Source organism: Oryza glaberrima, chromosome 11 (genome assembly GCF_000147395.1).
Source record: "Oryza glaberrima chromosome 11, OglaRS2, whole genome shotgun sequence".
Classification (NCBI taxonomy): domain Eukaryota; kingdom Viridiplantae; phylum Streptophyta; class Magnoliopsida; order Poales; family Poaceae; genus Oryza; species Oryza glaberrima.
In genome coordinates, this window is record NC_068336.1 from 18,133,091 (window position 1) to 18,139,284 (window position 6,194).

Here is a 6,194-nt window from a genome sequence, read left to right on the forward strand (position 1 = left end):
GCACTTGCTGAACATCTTTATATTTCCTCCCAAGTGTTTTTTAGTTCACAGTGTGTGTGTGTGTGTGTATTTCAAAGTTTTCAAATATTTTATTAGACTTCATGTTTCAAAAATGTATCCTCTCGTTTGTACGATTTTGTATGAGCTTTTTTGGTCTTCAAGCTCTAAAACCAATTTACGAATTTACTCTCTCGCAAAAATAAAAATAAAAAACGAATTTACTCAAATTCAAAAATACATTTAGTTCATTTAACTTTTTGCCACTATTAAGATGTGTCAATTAATTATTTGCCACTCGCTGTCTACAAGACATGTGAATCCAGTGACAAATCTTTTATCACCACCTATAAAAATGGCAAATAGTTAATTATTCCCTCCTTCCATGGCGAAGAGCTCCATTCAAGCTGCCGCCACACGCAGTAACATCATCTCGATGGAGATCCCCGGCCCGATCCCCAGCATCACGCCTAGCCCTCCCGGCGGCATGTCGCCCCGTCGCCGGAGCTCGTCGAGGACGAAGATAATCGACGCGCCAGACATGTTCCCGTACTCGCTCAGGACACGCCGGGACGCGTCCAGCTTCCCCGGCGCCAACGCGAGCCGTTCCTCCACGACGTCCAGGATCTTCCTCCCACCGGGGTGCACCGCCCAGAAGAGGTCGTTCCAGCCGCCATGGGCGACATGCTTGCCAACTCCCTCGGCCAAGCACTGCTCGACGTTATCGCGCACCATCGCCGGGAGCTCGAACGAAGGGCGGAACACCAAACCGGACGCGTTGAGCTGCCCTTCGGCGGCGCCCTCGCTGTCGGGCAGCACCGTCTGCGCGGCGGACACCATCTCGAACACCTGGCGCTCATCCCCGCCAGCGCCGACGATGACGGCGCCCGCGCCATCGCCGAATAGCGCCTGCCCGACGACCGTGTCGACATGGCCATCCTGGGGCGCACGGAACAGGGTGAGGCTGAGCTCGGCGCTGACGACGAGCACGCGTGCGCCGGGGTTGTTCTCGGCGAGGTCCTTGGCGACGCGGAGCGCGGCGGCGGCGGAGCACCCGTGGAAGTACATAGACGTGCGCTGCACGGAGCGGCGGAGGCCGAGGAGGGACGCTAGCCGGAGGTCACCTCCGGGCATGCGCACGCCGGAGTAGGTTGTGAACACGAGGTGGGTGACGTCACTCGCCGGGCGGCCCCACTCGGCGATCGCCCTCGCCGCGGCCGCTGCGGCGAGCTCCGGTACAACGGTCGCTAGTATGTCTTGGCGCGCGTCGAGCGAGGGCTGGTCACGCACGGCGAGCTCTGGGTGGTCGCGGAACGTGTCATCGGTGTGGTGGAAGTGTCACTTCTTGATGCCACTCCTGTTACCTGAAAATGTTTCACACAGGTTAATTTTACCATTCTTAAAAAGATACCTAGAGGTACTATATTTTTAGTGTAAAAATTTATATCTTTAGATACTAAATATTTTAAGGTACCAAAAATTTAAGTGTAAAATTTAGGTGCATTATCGAGGATTGTAAAATGTCTCTTCCACAAAATTCTCGCGCAACAGTTCTGTCAAGTTTCATGCAAACATTTCGAAATCTGAGAGCAAATATTTTCTCTTCTCTATTATTATAAAACCAAAACCACATTCCCCCTCATGTTACGTGCATAACCACCCATTCTCGAGAAAACCGGGGAAAAAAAATCAAAGGGTTGGTTAAAAACAAAAACAGAAACGAAAAGAAAATTGGTTAAAAAAAAATAGCCGGTTAATTCCATCATTGTCTATGGCCTATGGGTGCATGCCGCACATCCTTATATCATTGTCTATGGGTGTAATACACGGGTATAGTACTAGTATAAGTGTATAACAAAAAATTCAAAGCAAAATTCGCTAAACTCAAATTTAAATTAATCAAGAAAAAAAATCAAAGGGTTGGTTAAAAACAAAACCTGGTTAAAAAAACGGTTAGATGCCATAGCAGTTAGGCCTATGCAGCCCATCCCTATATTAACCTGTTGCAACACACGAACACTTAGTAATTAGAAATTTACATATTTTCTTCATCTTGTCTTTAAGGTTGGTGAGGTGGTCGCTGTTGGTGACGCGGAAGTACCAGTTGGTGTACTCCTCCTGCGACAAGGAGTTGGGCGGGTTCGCGGTGCCGATGGCGAGCATCGCCGCACGCCGCGGCTGCACGGCGTCGTTGACGACGGTGGCCGCATGAGGCATCGTCCCCGTGGTTGTCGAGCAGCAGATTCGGCTGGTAAAGGCATGGCAAATTTGCAAAGATTTTAGAGAGGATAAAACAAACCCCTTTTGTATTTTTTTTCCCATATCTGTACTTCCTCCGTTTTATAATGTAAGACTTTCTAGCATTGTTCACATTCATATAAATGTTACTCCCTCCGTTTCACAATGTAAGTCATTCTAACATTTCCCACATTCATATTGATGTTATCTATTTAGATTCATTAACATCAATATAAATGTGTGAAATACTAGAATGACTTAACGGAGGAAGTAATGAATCTAGTCATACATATATGTTCATTAACATTCATATGAACTAGTATGGTGGCCCGCACAGATTGTGCGGCTAGCATTATTATAAAATTTTCTCATATGGTATCATATATGTTTTCATATTTTATTATGAAATGTATTAAAAAATGGCAACATAAATTGTATTTCTACATGGAGCATTCTCTCGATATTAATTATTTTCTAATTTAATCCGATTTTATATTTTATTTTTATAAGTTATATTTTCACATGGACTATTTTTTCAATATTTATTGTTTTGACATATTTCATCCAAGTTTCATATTGAAAATTGTTTTTTATATGGACTCACCTTTTATTTGTTTTACTTTTTTATCTGAATTTCATAAATTTTAAAAAATATGACTCAGTTTTTTCTTTTTAATTAATGTGGGAATTTATAGGTTCATGAGTGCAAACGTGGTGATTTGTTTTTCCATTATCTAATTTGTTGACGAAGCTAATTTCTACGAGACTATTTCCTGCATGCAAGCTATGATTGTTTTGTGTATTTGTATTTTGCTTTGGTTGCTAAGTCTATGTTTTTTACATGTATATAGAGAGTACAATTTGGAATAGATACATATGCATTACTCTTTTTTTAATTGGTTTCACTTTGATAACCATGTAAGACTGTTGTTTTCCAAAAGAAAATACTATTTCCAAATTGAAAAAGAATCCTGATAAGCAATCTATAATATAGGGTGTCCGATTGATTTCTTTTTTGTTTTTTTTTCAACGGTTAATGCCGTAATTGACTTGTCCGATTGATTTTTTTTTCAGTGGTAAATGCGGTACCGTCTAGGATTTGACTTTTATTTTTTTTCTTATTTTCCTTCAATTAATATGGGATTTTCTAGACCATGAGAGCGAACGTGTAGGCTTCTTTTTCTATTTTTTTAATAAGTTAGTAGATGTGAACAATGTTAGAAAGTCTTACATTACGAAACCGAAACCGAGAGAGTACTTTATAAATGAAGAAGAAAGTTACATGCACATGCGAAATAAAAAATTTTGCATGTAATTTTGTAAATTTTATGAATTATAATTTTTTTCATGTAACTTTGTAATTTAGTACTTTTCGTCTAAGAAAGATGGTTCTTTATTTAAATGAATAATAGGAGAGTGATGAGAACCGTTTGATTGCCATCAAAGGGATGAAAAGATCACTGACATTTTTGGAAATGACAGTCCAAATCAGTCACTAAATTTATTTATTTACTTGATGAAACTCTGCGTGCTACTGCTGGAATATTCGATGATATACAGGTAGAAACAAATTGTAAGATGAATTTGTTCTGTTGCCGAATGACCTAGCTAAACGTAGAAATAGAAATATTTTTCCATTTTCAAATAAACAATATGTTTTCTCCGCTTCAGTTTCTGCATCTATGTGCATAAATATACTGACCGACTACATTTGTGCACCAATGTGTAAGCTAATTTTTCTCTTTTTGTTTAAAGAAGGGTAATTTTTTTTACCCAGGTTCTATATCCAATCGGATATATGCAGCATTTTAAATTAGAAACTTAGTACTTCAAGTAATCAGGGGCGGAGCTAGAGAAGAGTGGAGGGGGGTGCACCGCTATAGTAGCATATAATTTTTTTCAAGTAATATTATAGAAAATTATAATGTTTTTCGTGCGTTATTGCAATCAACGTAAGTAGCAGCAGAGTGCACTAAGAGCAGAGACAGAAATAAAATAAATAAATCCACTACTAGTAGTAAAATACACCTTTTGATCTCAAGCTAGTGAATAAAATTGCCTTTAACTTTCAATTGAAAAACTATATAATTTGATATAACATAGATAAAATAAAATGACTATATTATCCTACCATGGTTACATTGCATATCATAGTATATTTATATCACAGTATATTTACGTAATTTCACTGTGAACCATAATTATTGTTTTAGGAAAAACAACTATTATCGCGTAACTCAAAACGTATGTTTCACCGGAGTTCTTCCAAGTTTTAGCGAATCAAATTAACTCGTAAAGAATTAAAAAAATGAGGAGAAGATAGAGAAGGCAAGGCATTGCCTAATGTTGTACAAGGATGAAGTGAGAGAAGCCAGTAAGTGGGCAGTGACTGAGGGTGCCGGCCTCAGCGGCATCGCAGCGCATCTCGCCGAGGCGCCGTCCTCCTAGATTTTAGAACTGACAACAGGAGATCTCAGGTTGTCGTGACTGATGGGTGGATGGCATCAGCGTGGGTAGGAGAAAAGAGGAGCAGTGAGCCGCTAGAAAGAAGAAAATAAGCAAAGAGACATGTGTGCGTGCGTGTACTCACAGCAACTAAAACATATTTGGACTCCTATTGGCCTTCAATACACCTACTACCGGGACTTGTGTGTGGGCAGTATGTGCCTCAGTCTGCTCTTTTCTTAGCTGAGGGGTACACCAAGGTAGGATGAGGGGGGTTCCCATATGATTAGTAAGTGGTATTAAGAGTTAATTTTTCTTTTCTAACCGGTTGCCTAGGAATCCCCACAGCCCTACATAGCTCCGCCCCTGCAAGTAATCCAATCTAAAATTCGCTCCTATAAAAATTTGAACTCAGATCTTTGGGGTGCTACTTAAATCACTACAACCTCAAACCTATGAAGATTTGTAAGCTAGTTAAATTTGACTCACCTCCGCTCGATTTTACTGGCGCGGCGCGTCGAGCTCCTGCGATCGCCGATGACGTTGCCGGCGATGCAACTGGTCATAACAAAACCAGCTCGACGGAGGAGGCCATCAGGGGTTGCCATGGGAGAGCACAGATGAAACACCTGGAGTGAAGGCATCACCACATCACAACTGATCAACATCCTTGTTGATATAACTATATATATGGGATGCTACGGGTACGTACCATTCAAGCATTATATTATATATGCCATGTTAATCAACGCATATTTCTGTGTACATGTGATCTGATCGACCCTAATCTGCCATGCATGTGTGCAAGTGGGACAACATGCATGGCCCGATCGATCGAATATGAATAATATTTCCAACTTATTTTCCAAGCAAGATTCATGGGATGGTACTCTTGAGTATCACCAAGAGTATCCCAAAATTTTGTTTATGAAAATTCTAAATAGAATTTACGATATTAAGATATTAATCTCGCTAAGAGATTGGCTAAAATTGACTACCTAAAACTACAAAAAATTACCAATTGAAATCTGTTTCCGTCTCTAGCTCCTACGAGATTACGCTCACCGACTCCTGATAAAAAACACGAATATTAAGGAATAGCCTAATATTAAATAAATAGAATGGATGGGGCTTTGAACCTAGGCTGGCTAGTCCACCAACTTATGAAGCTAGCCGGAAGACCCCTGAATGTTTCTCCTCACCGACTCCTGATCGCGGCACCGCCTTTCTATCGGCCCTCTCCATGCAGTAGCACACCAGCAAATCTGATCCTGTCGGCAATCAAGCAAATTAAACCACTACCAGAAGAACCAACAGCAGCGTATCATTTTCAACAATAGCAGATCAGTAGTATCAATTCAGATCAGCGTGATCAGCAGCAGCATGGCAAGCAATCATCAGCAGATCACAACTAGCAGTAGGCCAGCAGCATCAACAACAGCACATCATTTCAGCAACAACTTTCAGCGCCAGCAGCATTATTCAGTAACAGCAGGAGAATTCAGCAAAAAACA

At 41.0% G+C, this 6,194-nt stretch overlaps 1 pseudogene; it reads right to left on the bottom strand.

Moving 5' to 3' along the window:
- Positions 1-363: 363 nt before the first annotated feature.
- LOC127755738 (bisdemethoxycurcumin synthase-like) lies at positions 364-2,214 on the bottom strand (annotated as a pseudogene).
- Between the last annotated feature and the right edge of the window lie 3,980 nt (positions 2,215-6,194).